This window comes from Elephantulus edwardii, unplaced genomic scaffold (assembly GCF_000299155.1).
Source record: "Elephantulus edwardii isolate Elephantulus edwardi_28Jun2011 unplaced genomic scaffold, EleEdw1.0 scaffold00076, whole genome shotgun sequence".
Lineage (NCBI taxonomy): Eukaryota > Metazoa > Chordata > Mammalia > Macroscelidea > Macroscelididae > Elephantulus > Elephantulus edwardii.
Window position 1 is genome coordinate 8,078,545 of NW_006399826.1, and position 10,541 is coordinate 8,089,085.

The window sequence follows — 10,541 nt, forward strand, 5'->3', positions numbered from 1 at the left end:
GCCCAATGCAATGTCTCCCACTCTCCTGACTGCTGGTGCCAAGTGTGTTGACTGTGGATCCAAGTGAGAGGAAATCGTTAACTTTTTCAATCTTTTCTCCATCTATCCATAATGTTGCTTATCAGTCTAGTGGTGAAGCCTTGTCTTGTAGATGTTGAAATTTAATCTATATTGAATACTATAATCTTTGATGTTCTGCAGGAAGTACTTCAAGTCCTCTTTTCTTTCAGGAAGCAAGGTTTATCATCTGCATGATGCCAGTTGTTGATGATTCTTCCTCAAACCCTGATGCCACATTCTTCTTAGAGTCCAGCCTCTCAGATGATTTTATCAGCATACAGCCTGAATAGTCATGGAGAAAAGATACAACCCAGACATACATCTTTCCTGATTTTTAACCATGGACAGTAGCTTCTTGATTTAGGTATAGGTTTTATACGAGCATGATTAAGTGTTCTGTGATTACCATTCTTCTCTCCCCACCCCCTTTTTAAAATATTAGTTTATTTACAAAATTCAAAAGCATTGTTTTTGAGAACAGATACTTGCAATTTCCCTTACTGCTCACCCATCAATTTATACAATTCTATGATTAATCCTCCCTCTCCCTGCATGTCCTCATCCCTCTGCTTCTAACCTCCCCCACTCCCTTTGGATCCTTATACTCACCTTATAATAATGGGTTTATACAATATTTGTCCTCTGGCACTGAGTTAGTTCACTCAGCATACTGCTTTCTAGTCCCTCCCAAGTTAGGTATTAATTTATTAAAATCATTGCTCCTGCATGATGCATAGTGTTTCATTGTGTGAATCTACCATAATTTTCCAATGCATTCATTTGGGCTGTTTCCATGTTCTTGTGATGGTGAATAATGCTGCATTTTTAATATTAACCATAGGTTGTTATGATTCACACAGTCAAATGCCTTTCCATTATTAAAAACCAAAACCAAAACAGTTCAGTCAAGCTTCATCTGAACTCAGCAATTCTATCCCTAGTGCTACAGCCTCTTCTAAACTCAGCTTGAGGTTTTGGCAATTCTGTCAATGTACTATTGCAGCTCTTTTTGCATGACCTTCAGTAATGTTGTGCCTGTACATGATATTGTTCAATATTTTCCACAGTCTGCTGGATCACTTTTCTTGGGAATGGGAGCAATTATAGGTCTCTTCCAGTTTGTTGGCCAGGCAGCTCTGGTCCAAATTTCCTGACACAGATTGGTGAGCACATCCAGGGGCTGCATCTGTTAGCTGAAACATGTCAACTGGTATCTCATCAATTCCTGGAACCCTATTTTTGCCAATGATTTTAAAATATCTTGAATGTCTTCCCTCATTACTACTCGTTTTTGTTGATATGGTACTTCCTAAAAGATTTCAGTGTAAACTAATTTTTTCTCTATTTCATCCATCCATCTTCTTTTGATTCTTCTGGAATCATTCAGTAATTTTCCTATAGTGTCTCTAAGTATTTCAAATTAAGACTTAAATTTGCTTTTAAGCTCTTTCATCTTATTAAGTGCTGAATATGTATCGCCCTTTTTATTTTCCACATTCTATTATAATACTGTGGTTCATCTTCTTGAACAACCCTTTGAAATCTTCTGTTAAGCTTTTCTACTTCAGCTTCTCTTCCCTTTGTTGTGGCTTCTTGACATGCTAATAAAATTCTCATAGTCTCTTACGTCAAAATAAAAAGCTAGATATAGAATTATTTTTATGTTGTTCTTATTAGCTGCCATAGACTCAGTTCTGACCCCCAGTGACCTCAAGCATTAAAGGACAGAACTTAGAATAGTTTTGCTTATACTCTTACTAAGTGAACTCTGAGGACATAATCCATAGGAAATTGTGCTTCTAGAGTAAAGGATGTTGGTTGAAATTCACCAGTTGCCCCATGGAAGAAGAATTGGCAGTCTCCTTCCTTTTGATTTACAGCTTTTGATACCCACTGGAGGATCAGATATGAATTAGAACTGACTTAAGAGCAATGAGCCAGTGTTTGATATAGTCTTTCTGGAAGCCGATTGTCAAAGTCTTTTCTTCTTTAGTATTGCTGGGTGGGTCCAAACGACCAACCTTTAGATTAGCTGTCAAGATTAACTTGTGTAGTAGCCTGTTACATACAAAATTATTGAGTGCAAACCAATCTTGGAAGGAGATTCTGTAATTCTGATAATTCTGTAAGGAGTTGTAATGCTAAACTAAAATACTTGCCACTAGTGGTTTGAATCTCCCAGTGGCTTCAAAGGAGAAAGATGAGCAATGTCATCCCACGTGATTTACAGTATCAGAAAACTGCTGTGTGTCAGTTCTGATTCACTGGCAATGAGTTGAGTTGACATGTGATAGATATAATCTCTAGCTCTTTTAATATCACGTGTACAATAATATATCCTAAAATAGCATTTATACTGTTGGTGGTGGTGTTGTGTACAGTGAAGTTGGAACTGACCAATAGCCACCCCTCCCTCGGTTTTCAGAGGTTGTTAATTGCATGAGAAGAGATTGTTCATCCTTCTTTCATGGAGCAGCTGGTGGACTTGAACTGTTTGTGTCTGAGATTGCAGCACAGCTTCTTGTCACTAGGCCATCAGGGCTCTAGGACATACATTATATCACATATTACATCATCTATAAATATTGGAAGCTGAAGTGGCATCCAGTTCCTAAACAGCATGGCTCTGGAAACTATGAATTTTGATTGTTGTTGTTATGTGCCATCGAGTAGCTTGTGACTGACAATATTTACAGAAAGACTTCAGGGCTTTTGTTCATGGAGTCATTACAAGTCGTGCTTGACTCGATGGCAATGAGCGACAACACCACAATATAACATAGCTTATATATTAAAATAGCATATATAATCATATATATTATTTTAATATTGTATATATTAGCTAAATGTAGGAAGAGAAAGTACAATATAGCTTAGGGAAGTAATAAAGGGAATTTCATCTACTGTCAGAGTGTTAATAATCCTTTAAACAAGGAATTTTAGTGGCACAGTGTTTAAGATCTTGGTTGCTAATCAGAAAGCCCAAAGGCTCACTACTCTATGGAAGAAAGATACAGCACTTTGTTCCCTGAAAGTCAACAGCCTTGGAAACTATTCCGTAGCTCTACTTTGTCATGTACGGTTACTAGGAGCTGAAATTGAATAGATTGATGGAGTCCTCAAAACAATTTTAATTTTTATAAATCTGAGTAATAGAACAGTTCTCCATGTTTTAAATTTTTCATGATACATAATAAAAAAAGAAATCATAAATCTGTAAAATATAAAATAGTGACCCTGCCTTTCAAATCAGGAATAGTGACATAAATGGGAACGAGAACGCTCCATTGAGACCTGAGGCTCGAGCAGACTCTGTGTCTCCCAAGAACTCATTGTTCTCTTGGTCTATAAACATATATTACTAATTAGTAATTATGTTCTTTGATTACTATACATATGAGAAGTTTGCTCTACTTGTGTCTATTATTATATGTATCTTAAATCATGTCTATTATTTATAAATTTAATATGAATCATAGTGAGTAAGTTTCATTCTATTTTTTTAAGATGCTAAGATCACAAGAAATTTGTAACAAACCTCTTAGAGAAGTTGATTGCTAAAAGTAATTAATTATATTCATTATTGTCAAGTGGATTTAGCAACCCTATAGGACACACCAGAGTAGCCTCATCTTGTTTCCAAAACTGTAACTTTTACATAAGTAGATTGACACTGTTTTTTCCGGAGGAGGAGCAGATGATAGCTAGAGTCTTAGACTGTGCTCTCCACAAAAATCAATAAAGCTTGTATAAATACTAGATATAACATCGATTATATATGTGTGTCTGGTGTTTGTTGTTAAGAACTCTTAAGTTGGAATTGATTCATAGATGGCCCTCCAGGGAGTTTTCAAAGGCAGTAAAATGTGCAGGAGGAGATTGCCCATCTTTTACCCTGGGAGCAAATGGTAGATTTGGAACCCTTGCCTTTGTCTTGGCAGAGCTGTCCCTTACCACTGAAGTGGTAAGTCACAGAGCCTTTACCTCTCTCTTTCTCTCTCTCTCTCTTTCAACTCTCAACTCACATTGCGATCAATTTGGATTCAACTCATAGCTGACTCTCCAGCACATTTTCAGAGACTGTAACTCACACAAGAGAGTACAGGTGACTTAGGGGTAAGGAATTGCTCTGCCAACCCAAAGGTACGTGCTTTGAAACCATCAGCTTCTCTATAGGAGAAATACGGATAATCTTTCTTCTGAGATTTACTGCCTTTGAAAACTCACTGGGGGGTCAACTTTGGGTTAGTTCCAACTGGATGACACCCAACAACCAGGTACACAAGAGGAGAATGCCCATCCTTCTCCCACTGAGTAGCAAGTAGATGAAAATTACCACCTGTTGGGTTGACAGTACAATTCCCTACTCACTAGGCCACCAGAGCGCCATACATAAATGTAAATATATAATGTCTGAGGCTCAGAGGTCTAGTTAGAGACTTCTGACTCATGAATGTGCCTTCAGGGGCTGATATATCCAAGATTAAAGGTGGCATGACAGGCTACTGGCTCAACTCCAAAGAACAAGAGTTCAAGAAGGTTGTGAGCCAGTCTCAGGATACAGCCTGAGCAAAATGAAAGATTACTTTGCAAGATTATCCATATATATTTGATCTAGATCACATCTATTAAGAAATTCTCCTCCAAAGATTGGCTGCTCATAGCAGATCCCATCATAGATATGCATTGTATTAGATGTCATAAAGGAAATAAACACAGCAAAACATGCCAAATCAGAGAATAACAAGTGGCAAAGTTGACATAAAACCTTGACCAGTATAGTTAAGAAATGCTGAATTTGTGACTAACAGTGATTTCCCCCCACCCCTTTTGCCCTAAAGGTGCTCTGGTAGCCTAGTGGCAAGAAGCTGCGGTGCAATCACGAAGGAATTTGGTTCGAATCCACCAGTTACAACACAGGAGAAGGATGAGCAATCCCCTCCTGTGTGATTAACTGCCTCTGAAAACCCACCTGAGGGTCAGCTAGGGATCGATTCTGACTCAATAGCACACAACAGCAACAATGTTGCACCAAAAGTGGTTCTTAATTGACCAATTAAAAACTCACAGTTTTGAAAAGATATGTGTATCTTTATAAAACCCAGTAAAGACGACTTTTCAATGACTATATTGAAATGCTATCAGATCTACCAACCAACTTATTTCACTTACCATGGAGTAACTTCAAACTTCTAGTGATCCTCTATTGATATTCTTTTTTTAAAATATTTATTTGCAAAGTTCATATACATGGTTTTTCATCCCGAATCTTTGCCATTTCCTTCACACACAACCCCCACCCATCAAGTTGTGTAACATATTGTATAACAATATGACCACCCTCCATGCACAGCCCATCCTTACCCTTCTGCCCCCCCCCTTGAATCCTCATACTCATTCTACAATAATGGTTTATACAGTATTCATCCTTATGGGACTGAGTTAGTTCACTCACCATAATGCTCTCCAGTTCCTCCTCCTCCTAAGTCAGGAAGTGATTTATAAAATCATTGCTCCTACGTACTATGTAGTATTCTATTGTGGGACTGTATCATGGTTTCTCAATCCATTTGATTGTGATTGGTCATAGGAGCTGTTACCATGTTTTTGAAGTGAAAAATAATGCTCCTATGAATATTAGTCTACAAGTCTCTGTTTGAGTCTCAGTTCTCATTCTCTCAGGGTATATTTCAAGCAGTGAAATAGCTGAATCATATAGAATTTATATGTTCAGCTTTCTGAGGAAAAGTCAAAAGGCCTTTCAGAGTGGTTGTGCCATTTTACAATCCCACCAACAGTGTATAAGAGTTCCTACCTCTTCACATCCTCTCCAACATTTATTACTTGCTGTCCTGTTAAACTTTGCCACTGCTACTGGAGTGAGATGGTACCTCATTGTAGTTTTGATTTGCACCTCTCTTATTGCCAGTGACTTTGAGCATGTAGCTGTAAGTCTTTAAATGAGGAAGCTCTCTATTTTTCTCCCATAGAGCAACTAAGAGATTCTAAGTTCTGAAGAAGTCTATCAGAGTGAGATAAATAAAGTTTTTGAGGCCACCATAGGCTACTTGCCACCAGGAACAGGAAAATAAAATAGGGTGGACATTGAGTGATCATGGCTAAGAGACCCTAGAAAAAAATGTCCTTTTCTGTTTAATGGAGAAACGGATTGGGATGCCTAACAATAGGAACAAGTATTAACCAGAGCAACTGGCTTATACAGATATGTGAAGAATGCGTTAGACCAAGAAGATAGACACCTGCTTATTTTCCCCATCTTTCTTTCTTTTCTATGTTTTTTTTTCTTACCTGCTGAAAGAGAACACTCACAGCTGTGTCATAGCCCTTTCCAGAAACCATCTATCAATTTGAAGTAGTTCCTACTTTACAATTTGAATCCCCTCACTTCTAGCTCCTCCGAGGGAAAACACAATGAAAATGCAAAGTGCTAATAACCTATACATCTCCAATTATTTCACAAGGGTATTGTAAGGACTAATGAGTAATTATTTGAAAAGACTTTGGTGACTTTCTGATGAAACACAGAATGTATATAGAGTTTTGAAGATTTTCTCTTTTGCTCTTGTTGATATAATTACAATAGTTGTATAATCTGTGAAGCGTACCTCCAGCCAAGCATCCCCTTTCTTGTTTATGCTTGAGAAGTAAGCCTGTCACACTCTATGGGTCTTGCTTTTGTTAATCACTTTTTCATTCTGCCATCAGACAAAATGGAGCAAATTCTGGATCGTTCTGTCAGCTGAAAAGTCTAATTCAACATTTTGGAATATTCCCTGACCTCGTAATCTTTCTTTTCCCCATTTCCCACTGTTTACTAGGAATATAGTAGTATTTTCATTTTGATAATTTGTCTCATCTTCAGCATTTGGTAGGGAAATTTAGGAGGAAAACAATTGCAGAAAATTTATTCTATCATAAAATAGAAGCTAGTCTTCTTTGGAGATCTCAAATAAAGGGTATGAATCATCATTAAGGATCACTCACCCATGGGTCTTTGTATTTCTCTACAACGTGATTTCCTTAGGTCTACTGTGACCCTGGCTTCTTAGGGGTCTATTTTGCATTTGTTAAGCAGCATATCTTTTCCCCTACTGTCTGCCTCTCTCTTGTTATGTATGGGCTGTCTCAGGCTAAAATCCCTTATGCTGATTTTTCCAGACACGTTTATTTATGTTCACTCACTAATTGAAAATCTCATATTTGAAGTTATTATTCTGATTGATGTCTGTCATTTTGATCAAGCAGGAGCTCACAGATGCTTTGTTAGAACAATTTTACAAGTGAGTTTATCATCATGCTTTTCTCTCCTGACCTTCTCAATGGCTGATAGCAAAAAAAAAAAAAAAATCTCAGTGGAGGCTTGGAAATAAGAGATGTTTGGCAAGCATCCCAAATGAGATTTTCATTGTGTCTTCACTAGTAAAAACAATTCTTCTCTTTCAGCCTTTGTTGACAGTAATGGAGGAACAAAAGAGTTGTCATACTCAGTGCAGGGAATAAAATCAAGTGGAATGGTGACCTCTAAGGATGACAGTGATTGAGACTGTCAAACTCTAGCTGTAAGCCAGCCAGCCTTCTAAAGCTCCTAACTCAAGTGGAACCTGGGAAGACAGAAGGAAAATACTTTCCATTAAAAGATGTCTTGTTTGTGTTGGGTTCTTAGCAGCTGTGCCCTGATACAATAGGTCTATGTGCCTTCTGTAAGAAACATATCTTTGGTACAAAGCTGTCATAACAACGTACCGGTAAGGATTCAACATTAAGTGTTGGCCAAAACCCTACTCAACTCATTGCTATGAGAACCTACTCACTGCTGAGCCTCCAGCAGGTATTCTGAGGCTGTAAATAGCAAGTCACAGGGAAGGAGATTGCCCATCTTTCTCTCGAGGAGCAACTGGTGATTCTAACTGTGTGCTTACAGGTTAGTAGTGCAACAAACTCGTCAAAGCTCCTTGTTAAGCAAAAGGAGGAAGGGTATTTTCTCACAATTCTAAGTTTCATTTTCACTAGCTTTGGGATATGAATGAGTGATTTTATTTTTCTGAGCCTTAACTTTCTCCTCTACAAAGTAATTATTAGTACTTTTGCAATGAGTGGTTTAAAATTAAAAAGAAATTGCATGTCATGAGTATATTCTTTCTCCATATTCGTTTAATTCTGTATGCTGAGATAATGATTCAAAACTGAAATATATGAAGAAGAATGTGACATCAAGATTGCAAGAAGACTCCTCAAAACCGTGTGCCATGTAGATGATACAAGCTTTCCTGTTGAGAGTGAAGAGGACTTCAAACACTGGCTGCAGAAGATCAAAGCCTATACCTTTAATAAGGATTACATCTCAACATTTAAAAAAAATCCTTACCCCTGAATCAATAGGCAATATCATGATAACAGAGGAAAGATTGAAGATGTCAAGGATTTTATCTTACTGGGATGCACAATCTACCCCTTGGCAACCAGGAGACAAGATATCAAAAGACATATTTCACTGGGTAAGCCCTTTGATGAAAAGATTTTTCCAAAGGACTTCTTCAAAGTTTTAAAGGACGAAGATGTAAGTTAAATACTAAAGTGCATTTGAACCAAGCTATGGTCTTGTCAATTACTTGCTTTTGCACAGTTGGAGGATAGCTAAGGATGACAGAAAATTGATGTCTTTAGTTGTGGTGTTGGAGAAGAATACTGAATATCTTATGAACAGCCAAAACTATGGGCACCATCTCTTGGGGCAAGAACAGCCAGAGTGCTTCTTAGAGAAAAGAGTTCGTGAAACGTCATTTCACATGCTTTGTGCATGTTGTTAAGAGATGCTCATTCTTGGGAAAAGACATTATACTTCAAGGGTCAACGAAGAAGACCCTCAACAGGATGGATGGACACAGAGACTATCAATGGTCTTTAGTGTATTAGAGATGACGAGGATGACACCAGATAGGGCAATGGTCAGATCTGTTATTTATTCCTAGGGTTGCTATGACTTGTAGTCAACCCAAGAACACCTAACAACAACAACAATAACAACAACAATAACAATTCTTGTATTTCTTCTCTCAAAGGTTAAAGATGAATGCATATAAACTTTTGAAAAAGTAAAGGAAATGTGAATTATTATTCTAAGATGTTAATTCTGTTACTATTGTTAGCTGTAGCCAAGTCAGTTCCTACTCCTGGTGATATTTTTTGTGCAAAGCAGAACAGTTCCTTAATATTTTTAAGGCTGGCCTTTCAGAAACCAGACCTGTCTTATGAATCCCCTCCAGGTGGGTTTGTTTGAACTATTAGCCTTTATTAACCTTTGTTGTTCAACAATTTTTACTATTTATGCTAGCAAGCATTTATAGTAATGTTATTAAATGAAATAACTTCCAAAATACACACTGAAAAATGTTTATCAGATCATTCTCCATTATAAATTAAGTACCAAAATGGTTCCAAACGTGAATCGCTTGGAATGAGCTGCTTAATAGTGAAAAGGATTCAGAAACAAGAGGTGTGGGACAGAAAGGCAACATTTTCAAGCCCTTTTTACATTTTCTATGTCCTTCCAACTTACTTGTTTTGTGTGAAAGAGTGTTACACAAAGCACCAAAGTTGCTCCATGACCAAATTTATTCACATTCAAATAAATTTGCTTAATGCTGCAAATGATATTCCTGCTTTGAAGATTAACAATACCCATTCACACAGTTAAATTCGTTCTATGAATAATTTTCTTTCAATTTGTTTAATTCAAATTTCTAATATATATTTGCATCACAAATTTTTATTTATTACAAAGATTCTGTTCCCAAGAAACTAGTACTAGCTGAGACAGTTTGAAAAACCTTGTATTAGACTGTAGGCCTCCTGTGATTAGGTATTTTGTCTATAGAATCGAGAACAATTAATGCCGCAAAGAGCTCTGAGCTCATTTAATCCAACACCCTGCTTAATGCATGAATTTATTCTACATACATGCTTAACAGATGAACATTGAATCTTTGCTTCAGTATCTTCAAAAATTCTACTTCATGAGCAGAACAGTCTTATTTTAGGGAAGTGACTCGGATTAAACAGATTGAATTAAAATTAGTTTCTGGTATATTCTGTTCCTTGCATCTCATTTTATGCTTGGAAAGGTTGAAGGTCAGCAAAGAAGAGGAAGACTCTTAGCAAAATGGATTGGTGCAGTATTTGTAGCAATGGACTCATATGTGCTTGAGGTGATGAAGTTGGGGTGGATCTATTGTTCATGTGGTTTTTATAGGTTGTCCTCAACTCAATGGTACTTAACAACAACTATCATTTTTGTAAACCATTTTTCTCTCTTTTTTAAATATATCTTTTGGAACATATATATTGGCGATACTTAATAAGACAGGTACACTTCCAGAGCCTAGGAATGTTGCTATAAATTAGAACGGCAAAGTCCTTGTCCTCATTGAGTTGGTACTCTACATGGGAGAAGAAACAGATGG